The sequence below is a fragment of the Trichechus manatus genome, unplaced genomic scaffold (genome assembly GCF_000243295.1).
Source record: "Trichechus manatus latirostris isolate Lorelei unplaced genomic scaffold, TriManLat1.0 scaffold00029, whole genome shotgun sequence".
Classification (NCBI taxonomy): domain Eukaryota; kingdom Metazoa; phylum Chordata; class Mammalia; order Sirenia; family Trichechidae; genus Trichechus; species Trichechus manatus.
Window position 1 is genome coordinate 11222759 of NW_004443965.1, and position 13923 is coordinate 11236681.

The following is a 13923-nucleotide window of genomic DNA, read 5'->3' on the forward strand; positions in this document are numbered from 1 at the left end:
AAGTAAAATGAAATCCTGGACAACTTCAATCTTTTCTCTGTTTATCATGATGTTGCTTATTGGTCCAGTTGTAAGGATTTTTGTTATCTTTATGTTGAGGTGTAATCCATACTGAAGACTGTGGTCTTCGATCTTCATCAGTAAGTGCGTCAAGTCCTCTTCACTTTCAGCAAGCAAGATTGTGTCAGCTGCACATCTCAGGTTGTTAATGAGTCTTCCTCCAATCCTGATACCACATTCTTCTTCATATAGTCCAACTTCTCTGGTTACTTGCTCAGCATACAGATTGAATAAGTATGGTGAAAGGACACTATCCTGACGCACAGCTTTCCTGATTTTAAACTATGCAGTAGCCCCTTGTTCTGTTTGAATGACTGCCTCTTGGTCTAAGTACAGGTTCCTCATGAGCACAATTAAGTGTTCTGGAATTCCCATTCTTCTTAAAGTTAACCATAATTTGTTATGATCCACACAGTCGAATGCCCTTGCATAGTCAATAAAACACAGACAAACATCTTTGTGGTATTTTCTGCTTTCAGCCAAGATCCATCTGACACCAGCAATGATATCCCTTGTTCCACATCCTCTTCTGAATCAGGCTTGAATTTCTGGCAGTTCCCTGTCAATATACTGCTGTAACCACTTTTGAATGACCTTCAACAAAATTTTACTTGTGTGTGATATTATTGATATTGTTCGATAATTTCTGCGTTCTGTTGAATCGCCTTTCTTTGGAATGCGCACAAATATGGATCTCTTCCAGTAGATTGCATTTGAGCCACTGAGAATAATTGAGTAGGCAGTTCTTATTCTAACAGCCTTTCCAATAATAGCGCCAACAACAATCACTAACATTTATATAGTGATTACAACTTTTTCACCATATTTTCTCATTTTATTCTGTTTGTAAACATTTTTATTCGTATTTTACAGATGAAGATATGAAGGCTCGGAAAAATGACACAGGCTTCCTCAAGTTCTCATAATAGGTGACACTACTTACATGTCGTCAGTCTAGGTCTGAATTCTGTGTGCCTTCAGGTCACCACAATGCCTTCTGATGACCAGGACATGCCCAAAGCTCTCAAGTCCCAGTTTACAAGATGCTTTGGGATTTTAATTAGCAATTTGAATTGAAGGTATTCTGTCATTAAGAGAGTAGACAAAGCCAAAACAAATATTTGATGATACATTTAGTAAGATTCCATATTTAAGAACCTACTGCCATATACACAATATAAAATAATTATTCTTTCTCCCAAAATATTAATATGCCCTTAAATTCTAGAAATTACTGCATACCAGCTGAGCTGGCTGCTCTCATTTCTGCCTATGAGTTTTCTGCAGAGGAACTAACATGCTCTTTCCTAGCATATAAATTTGAACACAAATTTCAAGCCTCAAGCCATATTGTTAAATAAGAACAAAGAGCTAGATATGTGATCCTAGGAAAGATAGACAACAATTGATGTGCCTCCTCTCCAGCAGGGGAAATCAAGCCCTGCTCCTTGTTATTCCTGTCCATCAGAGCAAATTGATTACTTGGATACATTTTGAATAGCTCATCTAAAATGGCTTGAGGCAAGCAGACACTTGAGACTTTATAATCAACCTTCTGGGCTCCTGTAGATCATTCTTATGCACAGATGTTACCTTTGAAAGGCTATCATGCCCCTGTTTTATTGGGGATTAAGTTGGTCATTTTTTTATGCTGTTAAAAGGTTTTCTATCTGGGTTGCCAGATTTCCACTAAGACAGGGAAACAAATATTTTTTTAGCGTGAATAAATTCCACGGATGCTACTATAACAGTAGTTAACATTTCTATAGCACTTTGGAATTTATCAAGAGTTTTTAAATTATCTTATTAACACTAACTCATTGAATTTGGCACTATTTTCATTCTCATTTTTTAGATGAGGAAACTGAAACTAAGAGACATATGTTGTTGGGTGCCGTCAAGTAGAGCTGCACCATAGGATTTTCTAGGCTGTAATCTTTACCCATTATCAGATTTTTCTGCATGGAGCCACTGGGTGGGTTCAAAATATTACCTTTTCAGTTAGCAGCTGACTTCTTAACCATTGCACCACCACAGCTCCATAAGAGACGTATAGTGATGGAAAACCAAGTCTTTCAAGTACAGGTGCTAGCATTTTCTGTAACTCTTGTTGTTACCTGGCACACTAAGCAATCATAATGGACAATGTCATTTCAGTACAAGGGAAGATCCTTTCATGAATTAAAGGTAATTTCTCTCTTTGATGATGGTTACTCAAAGAGGAAACCACTGAATCTGCTACTTTCTCAGGCTTTCGACTTTACTGAGGTGAACGCTTTTTGGTTCCAGGACAGAGTGTTCACTACACAGGCAGCCCTGTGGATGCCCAAGGGCTACACAGGTGTCTAAACACTGCTTGACACTTGGGCAGGAGACAGTCTTCCCAGAGCTACAAGCACACCACACCTCTTGGCTCAGTTTCACACTGGAGACAGGCACAGAAAGAAAAGATCTTCCTCCTTTACTTCCTTGTGGAAACCTTGAGAAGACTTTCCTCTTCGTTAAAACCAGTTGCCTTCGAGTCGATTCTGACTCATGGTGACTCCATGTGTGTCACAGTAGAACTGTGCTCCATAGGGTTTTCAATGGCTGATTTTTTTGGAAGTGGATCACCAGGCTTTTCTTCCAGGGTGCCTCTGGATGGACTTGAACTGTCAACCTTTCAGTTAGCAGCTGAGGGTGTTAACTGTTTGCACCACCCAGGGGCTCCTTCCTCTCTGTTACCAGTTCCCAAGTTGCCCCCCATCTGAATGGTTCTCAAATCATGGGTCTTGGAGTGGTTGCCAGGAGGCTGCAAGAGGATAAGGGCAGCAAGTGTGGGAGAGATATATGAAATGTCTCCCTCGTAAGTGTTATTATTTTTCAAGTAAATGAGGTTGCTATTGGGCTTAATTAAGATAAAAATTAATTTAAGAGCGATGCTGAAAGCTCAGTAGCTTTTTGCCATGATGTATTTTTGTAATCTGTGGTTATGAAAAGTACTGCCACTATCATGTGAGAAACCACAGAATTGTTTAAAGAGAAAATATCCTCTTATACACAGAGACTGAGAACAGCTGCTTACGTCAGAGAAGCAGGGAATCAATATGCAGTTTATTATGTTCTTTGTTCATATTACTTAAAACCATGATGTTGCCCATTATTGATACGACATGGATTATAGGAGGTGAGAGTTACAAGGATCCTCAGGGATTAGTTTGTCAAGGTCCTCATTTTAAAGATGAAGAACCTGAAGCTTGGAAAGGTAAAGTGACTCACAGGTGAAGTGTCACACAGTCAAGGCAGTCTCGACCTGGAAATCCTTTGACTCTCTGAGGCCAATCTGCAGCCACCACTTATTATTATTATCTTTTTCCAGTTGCTTTCAAATGGAGTCAATTTTAATTTATGGGGAACACCACAAAAAGGAATTGTCCACTGTGGAGTATGATGTTTGCCTGAGGTGTTTAGTAGTTGTTGTTTATCAGATTAAAGGTTTATTTTCTGTGCCAAATTTGCTAAGAGTTTTTAGTGAGTATATAGTATCATATCAAATAATTTTTTGAAATATTTGCAGGTCTCATTCTGTTATAGGCTGTTATTGTTGATTCAAATTAATGGTGGCTTTTGTGTTTTGCAATTGTGTGTGTATGTGTGTGTGTGTGTGTGTGTATGTGTCTGTGTGATAGAGATTTCGCTTGGAATTCTTAGAGTCCTGGATTGTCAATGTGACTCTCCAGGGAAGATTTGTGTTTATTTTTGTCAGGTGGCTTGGGGCGCCACAGACTAGGGATCACTTGAAACCTTAATCCTTATAGTATTTTTAAGATACATGCCTTACATCCGCTTAAGGACTAGCCAGTAGGCACAAATTGCCAGGGGAGACTTTTTTATTCCTTGCTTCTAGAGCCAAGATAGAGGCAGATATTATTTTTCTTGCTATCTCTGTGGCTCTTTTTTTTCTTCCCTTAGTTCACCTTTTCCCTGACAGTCTATCCATTCCTGGATTTCAGATTGTCACCCTTCCCCCAAAATGCCCAGGACTCTGTGTGCTGGCCCAAGGCTTTGTTTGTAGTCTCCCTGTGCCCCACTGCTATAGACCACCATGATCTATATATGGGTGCAGGTACGCAGTGACTTCTAAACTCACATTCCTAGACTCAGGTTCTGGGCTTCTACAGAATTCCCTCACCTTCTTGTAGCCTCAGGCATTCAATTAAAAGTATCTATCTATCTATCCATCTATCTATCTGTCTTAGTTAACTAGTGTTGCTATAACATGAAATATTACAAGTGGATGGCTTTAACAAACAGAAGTTTATTCTCTCATATTTTAACAGGCTAGGAGTCCAAATTCATAGTTCCAGCTCCAGGGGAAGGCTTTCTATTTCTGTTGGCTCTGGGGGAATGTTCTTGTCATCAATCTTCCCTTGGTCTAGGAGCTTCTGAGTGCAGGGACCTGGGGTTCAAAGGATATGCTCCCCTCCTTGTTCTTCATTCTTGTTGATAGGAAGTCCCCCGTCTCTCTGCTTGCTTCTCTCTTTTATATCTCAAAAGAGATGGACTCAAGATACAGCCTAATCTTGTAGATTGAGTCTTGCCTCATTAACATAACAGCCTCTAATCCTGCCTCATTAGCATCATACCTATTATACCCATTGCGGTCCAGTGGATTCCAAATCATAGCGACCCTATAGGACAGAGTCGAACTGCCCCGTAGGATTTCCAAGGAGTGGCTGGTGGATTCAAACTGCGAACATTTTGGTTAGCAGCCATAGCAGTTAAGTACTACGTCAACATCATAGAGGTAGGATTTACAAACCCCCCAAAACCCAAACCATTGCTGGTGAGTCGATTCCAACTCATAGTGACCGAATAGGACAGAAAAGAACTGCCCCATAGGGTTTCCAAGGAGCGGCTGGTGGATTGGAACTTAACAATACATAGGAAAATCACATCAGATGACACAATGGTGGACAATTACACAATACCAGAAATCATGACCTAGCCAAGCTGATACACATTTTGGGGGGACACAATACAATCTATAAGACTATTTATCTTGAATCTATCCTGCATCTATATCTATACCTATATCTATCTGTCTATGCCTTATTTATATCTTATTGAGCATTATATGTAATGTAGCAGAGAGCTTCAAGACCTCTACTCTGTCATATGCCCTCAGTCAGTTCTTAACATTCCATTTGCTACTCCAGATGCTTAAAATCCTTTCTCCTGACCTTCTCCTTCCTCACATTTTTCTGACATTACAAGGACTTCATACAGTAAGAAGAGTGTAGACTAGTTCAGAGTGATAAGATTAGATGTCAAAAGTCATCAGTTGTCATCTTGATTGTACCAGTTAAGGCTTGTTAACCTTCCTGTGCCTCAGTTGTCTCATCTCTAAGGGACAGCATTGCACTTGGAGATCTCACCGGCCCTTTCCAGCCTCAACATTTGATATACAGCACAGATTCCTTCAGGAACCTGGCAGCTGTGGCCATCAACTCTTAACTCTTTCACAGGTGAATTATTATTATTTTTGAATTTTTTTGTGACGCCATGTTTTTTCATTAATGGAATGGATGCTGAATCATTGTTTGTTGGGAGTTTTTTATTATTTGAAAAAACGGGGTGCCAATTGCAAGTGGGACATATCAGTCCCATGTTCCATGAAACACATCACACATGTGGGACTTACTGGTCCCATGGCGCATCACACTTTCTGGTTACACTTGAGCCATAAAATATTTTATTGAACTTTCCAAAAATACACACGAAATACTCAGTAAACATTGCACTTGCTGCAAGTAATTGTTACCGGTTTGATTTAGAGTGGGCCATATCAACACCAGGTTCCATGAAACACACCACACATGTGGGACATATCTGTCTCATGGCCCAGGAAGCACATCACAAACTGTTTTCACACCAAAAATATTCATTTACTTGAATATTTCCAAATGTCGGTAACTGAACCTTCCCAATAACACAAAGGAAGTAGTAAACATACTTGCAAGCCTTATCTGGTTGTACAGAAGCCAAAACACAAAAGTTTCACACAATCACTCTTCTGGGAAGCATCCCCTCATACAAATGGCTCTCAACACTCAAACGTGATGCAGACCAACTTCTTTGTTTTTTAGGCAGTCACACCAGTATCTGCCATGATGCCAGACCGTACTAAAGCAGCTAAAATGGATGCCAATACACCTACAGGGGCGGAAAATGTAACACAGGCATATATATTCCATGGTTCCCCACACGGTTTGCTCTTCTGTTTTCCCTTAAACGCAGAAATTTATTTCAAGCTTGAAAAAACTGAACTCTTGTGTAGTTACTCCATTTTGCTGTTTTGTGTAGCCTTGGAGATGTCACTGAGCTGGTGATATTGTGGAAAAGACTCTGTGAAGCCCTGGGGTTTGAATCCTCAGAGAGGACAGAAAGGCATAGTAGAAGGGGGAGGGCTTGGTTTTGGCATTGCTATTTTAACTCTCTTCCTTTCTTCTTCCCATTCTCTTTCCTCTACCTTCTTTCCTCTTGTCTACTCTCTTATTTCCTTCTTTCCAACAAATATTTATTGAGCATATACAGTGTGGTGGGGAATATAGTGGTGAACAAAACAGATATAGTCCTTGCTATTAAGGCATTTACAATCTAGTGAGGGAAATAGATATTAAAAAAAATGTAACCCATACAGATTTGTATCATAACACTTAACCAAAAAAAGAACAAAAACAAAAAACAAAAAAAACAGACCCGTCACCGTCGAGTCAATTCTGGCTCATAGTGACCCTATAGGACAGAGTAGAATTGCTCAATAAGGTTTCCGAGGAGCGCCTGGTGGATTCAAACTGCTGACCTTTTGGTTAGCAGCCATAGCACTTAACCACTCCATCACCAGGTTTTCCATCATAACACTTAGGCACAAGAAATGTCACATAATTTTTTATTTTTTAAATCAAATTAATTTTGTCTTTGCCAAATAATTATATGGGCCAAGGAATACAGGAGTAAATATTGGGTAGTCTGTCCCTTCCTTGGGGCTTGCAAAATTCAAGGGTTTATGAAATCTAGTGACTTAAGCAATCCATGAAACATGAGAAAAGGCCTCTGGCTTCAGCCCACTGATTAGCCATATAATGATCCCCGTCTAAGTCTTCAGTGTCCATTCAAAGGTGGGCAACTCTGTTGCTCTTAGCATCCCACTCTCTCAGGCCACCATGTTACATTGGATTTTTGGTAATTTTCCTGGAAATACTTAAATATGAGGAGTGTGATACAGATGTGAGTAAGTTAACCTGAATCATCACCTTGAAGTTAAGAAACAAAAGGGATGTTAAAAATAAATTTTTGATAATTGATTATTAGTTGGTATTTAAGATATCTCAGTGGTTAGGAATGATGTGATAAGAGCCATATCCCTGGCATGAATATGGTATATAAACTCAAGCCTGATAATCTAAGCCAATGGCTCAACCATCTCCGCTTTGGCATGGATCCTGTGGACAGCCTCTAGCATTCGGAGTCTGCTAACAGTTGTCAAAAAGTCCAAGACGTTTGTGGTCTGGCCAAGCTGGCCCAGATCTGTTTCCTACATGGTTGCCAATAGTTTCTTGGTTGAGGCCCACAAGGCCAGGGTGCTTGGTGTTCAGTTTCTGGCTCCACAGAGACTCCACATAAGAGATCACGCCACCTTGAAGGTGCAGTGTGGGAAGAGGCATGGGTCCTGACTCTCCTAGGACTGACCACCTCTCCAGCCTCCCTCACCTACTCCTTCAGTCCCTTCTTCTCTCAGATGATCTAGTCCTACAACTTTTGAGATGTAGAATTTAACCCAAGGTAGAACTAAATCCATTCTCTGTACTCTGCACTGAGGAAAGGGAAGCCATTACCACCTTGAGAAGGGAAGGGAATAACACCACTCAGACTTTCTTCACAAGCCTATTGCTGAGACAAGAGAGCCCAGTGCAGTTTCCCAGTCAAGTTATTCTGCCACACAAGTCATTATAAAAATAAAGACTTTTTCTTTCAATTCTGATATCTCTGAATTGTCCATCCAAATTGAGTTAGTTACTTTGCAGACACTGATGAAACCTATATACTTATTTAGTACTTTTCCTGAAAGATATGAGAGAAATGGTAAATGAAGCCCTAGACGTGAAAATTTTGTTTAGGCACATATAACCTGAACGGTACAGGGGAGCATATTTCAAAGAAATCACCAATGAACTTGGGATAGTAATGATCGTTTTACCAAGAATAGTGCAGAAAGTTGAATCTTATGTGCATTTGTATTATTCTCCAAGCAATTCATCTAGTTTGGTCCTAGGGGGGTATTTTGCTCTCTCAATCTACCTTCACTGCATATATGTATTGCAAAACATAAGGAAAATGTTTTTTTTTTGAAAAAAGAACACATGTTCTTCTGGGTTTTGTACTCCAGTGTGTCTTTCGAACATATAGAGATACTTTTTTTTTTCTTTTGGCTATGCAAACAGTGGGGAGCCCTGGTGGTGCAGTGGTTAAGCTTTCAGCTGCTTACGGTTGAAACCCACTGGCTGTTTCATGGGAGAAAGATGTGACAATCTGCTTTCGTAAAGATTTACACCCTTGGAAACCCTATGGGGCAGTTCTACCCTGTCCTATAGGGTCACTATGAGTTGAGTCAACTCCAAGGCAACAGGTTAGGCAAATGGAAAGGATCAAGCGCTTTGATGAAAATATAAGGTTTCTGCTCTGCCTACAGCATAAGCATTTTCCCTGTGGATGTTTACTCAATTGGCACGATAAAAACATTAAACCAGGAAATGACACATCAATTTATGCTTCAACTTTATGTCCTGCAAAATGGTGGCTGGCATGAATACAGCACTCATGCAACAACTTGAACCAAATATATAATAAACAGGACTAAGCTTTCCCATTAGTATGTAAAATATTATTATATAGTCCCTGATTTACAGCATTTACGTATCTCGTTATGAACAGGTTGCTCAAAATGCTATTGAGGATTTCATTTCACTCCTTTTGTACGATACACGATTTCCAAGAAATATTAGACAATCTCATAAATCTCTATTTACTGACTCTAGTGTCTTCCCTAAATTTGCATTTGCAAACTATGATTGCATTATATTTCCGGAAGACTGGGATATTATATGTGCAGGCAGCTTCGTTAAAGCCTCTTTTATTGAGGAATGCTGGAGAAGGAGAAATAGCCACTGATAAAGACATATTTGAAATTCATCTGAACACATTCTTTTGTAGCAACAACAAAACCCAAACCCACAAAAAGATTACATTTGAGCATTTTTTTCCATTTCAAGGAAAATTCCTTGAAATTTCGTGAATTTAGGCACTTTGGAATATTATATACACTTTGTTAACTCTAAAGCCCTTCTTAAAAAGGCCGAACTTTTAAAGGAAAAAAATAAAGAATAGGGCGCTAGTAATTCCAATTTCCTCTGGAAGATCACAAGAACTTTAATTTGCAACACATTTGCATTTTGCAGTGGTACTTATGTATGTGCATAATCTAGAGATAAACTGTTCTGGATCCTCAACCTCCGATGAGCTATGCCCTGTTTAGAAGGCGGTCAAGAGGTTAATCTTGACTGTGGAAAACAGAAATTTTCTTTAAAAACTTTCTTGGTCCCAAAGGAAGAATTGGCATCACAAAGAATTGCCAAGGGAGGGAACAACATGATCCTTGCCTTCTAGAAACTTACAGTGTAAAAGGATGTTTTCTTAAGGATGGCAGTTTCATCATGGTAGTTCTGCAAAGACTTTGTTGTTGTTAGCTGCCCTAGACTGGGCCCCTGACTCATGATGACTCCATGCACAATGGAATGAAATACTACCCAGTCCGACACATGGTCGGTTGTAGATAGGATTGTTGTGTTTTCATATTGTATGATTCAGAGTTTTCATATTGTATCATTCCATTTATATGAAATGTTCAGAATAGGCAAGTCAATAGAGACAGAAGTGTGTTTGTGGTTGCCTAGGGCTGGGGAAGGGTTGGAGAAGATGAATAGTGAATGCTAAAGGGTATAGGGGTTTCTTTCTGGGGTGATGTAAATGTTTTAAAATTCACTGTGGTGAATTTTCTATGTGTAGGATCATGTCATCTGAGAATAAGGATAGTTTACTTCCTTCTTGTCAATCTGGATGCCCTTTATTTCCCTTTCTTGCCTTATTGCTCTGGCTAGGACTTTCAGTACAATATTGAATTGTCTGGTTCCTGTTTCTCAAGGGGAATGCTTGAGAGTATTGAGAATAACGTTTGCTATTAGTTTTGTATATATGCCCTTAATTATGTTGAGAAATTTCCCTTCTATTCATATTTTGCTGAGAGTTCTGAATCAGGAAAGGGTGTTGGATTTTATCAAATATCTTTTCTTCATCAATTGAGATGATCATATGATTTTCTTTAATTTATGTAGTGAATTACCTTGATTGATTTTCTAATGTTGAAATACCCTGACATCCCTGGTATGAATCCCACCTGATCATTATATGTTATTGTTTTTGATATGCTATTGTATTCTGTTGGCTAGAATTTTGTTGAGGATTTTTACATCTATATTCATGAGGGACATTGTTCTGTAATTTTCTTTTTTTGTCGTATCTTTGCCTGGCTTTGGTATCAGGATTTCATTTTACTTGGATCCACAATCAACGCCCACGGAAGCAGCAGTCAAGAAATCAAACGACGTATTGCCTTGGACAAATCTGCTGCAAAAGACCTGTTTAAAGTGTTAAAAATCAAAGATGTCACTTTAAGGACTAAGGTGCTCCTGACCCAAGCCATGGTGTTTTCAATCGTCTCATTTGCATGGGAAAGCTGGACGATGAATAAGGAAGACAGAGAAGAATTGATGCCTGTGAATTACGGTGTTGTCGAATAATATTGAACGTACCATGGACTGCCAGAAGAATGAACAAATCTGTCTTGGAAGAAGTACAGCCAAAATTTGCCTTAGAAGGGAGGATGGTGAGACTTCATCTAATGTACTTTGGACATGTTATCAGGAGGGACGAGTCCCTGGAGAAGGACATAATGCTTGGTAAAGTAGAGGGTCATCGAAAAAGAGGATGACAGAGAGAAAAAAAAAGAGAGAGACACAGAGAGACACACAAAGAGAGAGACACACACAGAGAATGGGAATTCAATTGCAGTACAGATAATAATTGGGAAAACAGTTAGCCCTGGTCAAGCCAAGAACTGAGATTCTCTCACCGTTTTTCTCCTGGGCTGCATTCTTTCAGGTATCTACCTCTGCTGAGTTCCTTTAAGAATGTCAAAGTTAAGTGCCATGCACACTTTATTCCCAGTTTTGGCTCCTGCTTCAAATCTTTAACTGCTTTCCTACTTCGCTAAGTTGAGTTGACCATGTGTGAGCCTCCCTGCCTGCCCCTCTATCCCAGTAATGAGTTCCTTCTAACACTCTTTCTACTTGAGGGCACTTTGGCTGCTTCAGAAGTACACTCCGAGTTCTCCATTCCAAAAGAATCAGTTAAGAAAAGGAATTTAATTGACTTCTTTTTTATCTAGCCATTAAAGACCTTGATCTGAAATATGGAAACCCCACTTTGTGTTCTTTAGAATAAAGAATATGTGTGTGACTACTGTACTTTAAAGTAAATAATGTGTGCCTTCTGCATTTGCGAACCATGCCCCCCCCCAGGTATTTTAATAAGCCAGCTATGCTAATTGCTGTAAAAAATTACCATAGCGCACTTATGAAAATACCTCTTGAGAGGAGAGCGTGGTTAGCAAACAAACCTGGAAGGCATACATTATTTGCGTAAAAATATGGGAACACTATTGATGCCGTTTTTAGATACTGGAGAGAAAAGAACTACAAGCCCTTGGCTTTGTATCAGAATGATGCTAATTATATTCATTTACCAGGTAGCACAATGATTGTACTGGAAAATTTGTGTCAGATTAACTTTATTGTGCATTTTGATTACTAACCTCTTTCCTTGACTGCTCTATTTTTAGAGCAGTTTGTAACATGGTCATGACTTCACATAGCTGAAAACAAAATTCAAAGAAATAATTGTGTGAAATATTTTTGACTAAACCTTATGATTATATTTTTATGCTGTGATATTTCAGGACAAAATCTCAATATGGCCCAATTTATACACTCTTTTTTCATCCTATTACAAGCTTGGAAACTTGAATGGACTCTAGCTTACAAATTTCTATGGTACTTATAATCTGTACCACATAATGGAATTAAGAGATAGCCTATTTAGAAAATGCCTTCCTGGGGTTAGAAGCTCTAGTGAATCAGTGCTATTTGGTCTTCCTGGCACATTCCCAAAGAATGCATTCTCAGTGGGGTACTGCGGCCATTGCTCTCCCATATTCTTCAGTTCTTTCTGCAATTATTGATCAACCCTTCCTGGCTGCAGTGGTGTTTTAATGCTCTTTTTAATATAAAAGAACTTCTACCAATCCCTTATTTCCTGTTGATCTGTGCCGTTGATTTCCTATCCATTTATGTGAACGAGTCTTGAGCTACCATTAGCCTTGCCCTTTATATCCAGTAGGAGTTTTTCTTAATTTATTTCACTTGTACACCTTTTTATCAGTCATTATTAGTCAAAACTATCCACTAAGAAGACAATAGCGGCAGAAGGAGAGACTTCAGCTGAGTGAGTGGAATGAACAATGCCCCCATAGACTGGGAAAAGTGGACTATATCATGTTAGAACCTACTGGATATGTGTGAAGAACTGTGAAGTGTCTGAAATTTTACCCTACTTGCAAGCTAACAAGTTATCCTGCCATAGTTTCATGGATGCTGGTAGAATACGTGAGACTCCTGGGCTAGAGACAAAGAACAGTTTATTCCTCACAGCAAGAATAGTAGACAGAGTATTAGCAATTTTGAACAGGTTCCCTGAGCTCTAATTCCCAAAGCATGATGCTAATAGGGCCAGATGACACCTGCATAGGTAGGCAGTGAGGTGCATTACAGAGAGGAACCCTAAGCTTAAAGAACCTGATATTTTATAGTGGGTGGTAAGCATGCCTGCCCTTTGCTTTGGAAGGAAACACTTTATCTTCCATGGCTCTTTGTTATACAGACATCCTGAAAAGATAGTTCAGAGCCAAGGGCAGTCAGTGCCTCACTTGCAAGATGTGCGGAAACCCAAGAGACCCAGGGAGAATCATCTCCCAACATTGAAAACATACCACAGCATGCTCTTCAGTGTGCTGACTGACTGGCTGTGAGAGATATATGCATTAACTGCATGATTCAGCCCTGTAATGAAGTAATATATTTTGAGATAAATAGTGCTATTATAATTCAGTGTTATATGAGCAGCACTAATATATGGGGGCAGTGGTGGTTCAGTGGTAGAATTCTCGACTTCCATGCAGGAGACCTGACTTTGATTTCTGGCCAATGCACCTCATGTACATTTACCACCCATCTATCAGTAGAGGCTTGAATGTTGCTATGATGATGAACAGATTTTAGTGGAGCTTCAGACTAAGACGGACTAGGAAGAAAGGCTTGGAAATCTACTTCCAGTGAAAATCTATGGCCAGTGAAAACCCTATGGATCACAACAGTTTGATCTGCAACTGATCATGGGGATTGAGTAGGACTGGGCAGCGTTTTGGTCCATTGTGCATGGGGTCTTCATGAGTCAGGGCCTGACTCAAGGGCAACTAACAGTAACTACAATAACAACAGTAGAGGTATGTGGCTTTCAAATTATCTGATGCCTGTGCTTGCCTTCCCACTTGGCTTATAAACTCCCTGTATATCTCACACTCTGTATATCTCCCACAGAACAGAGTAGGAGCTCAGTTGATTTATAATAATATTATAATATAATAGTATAGAA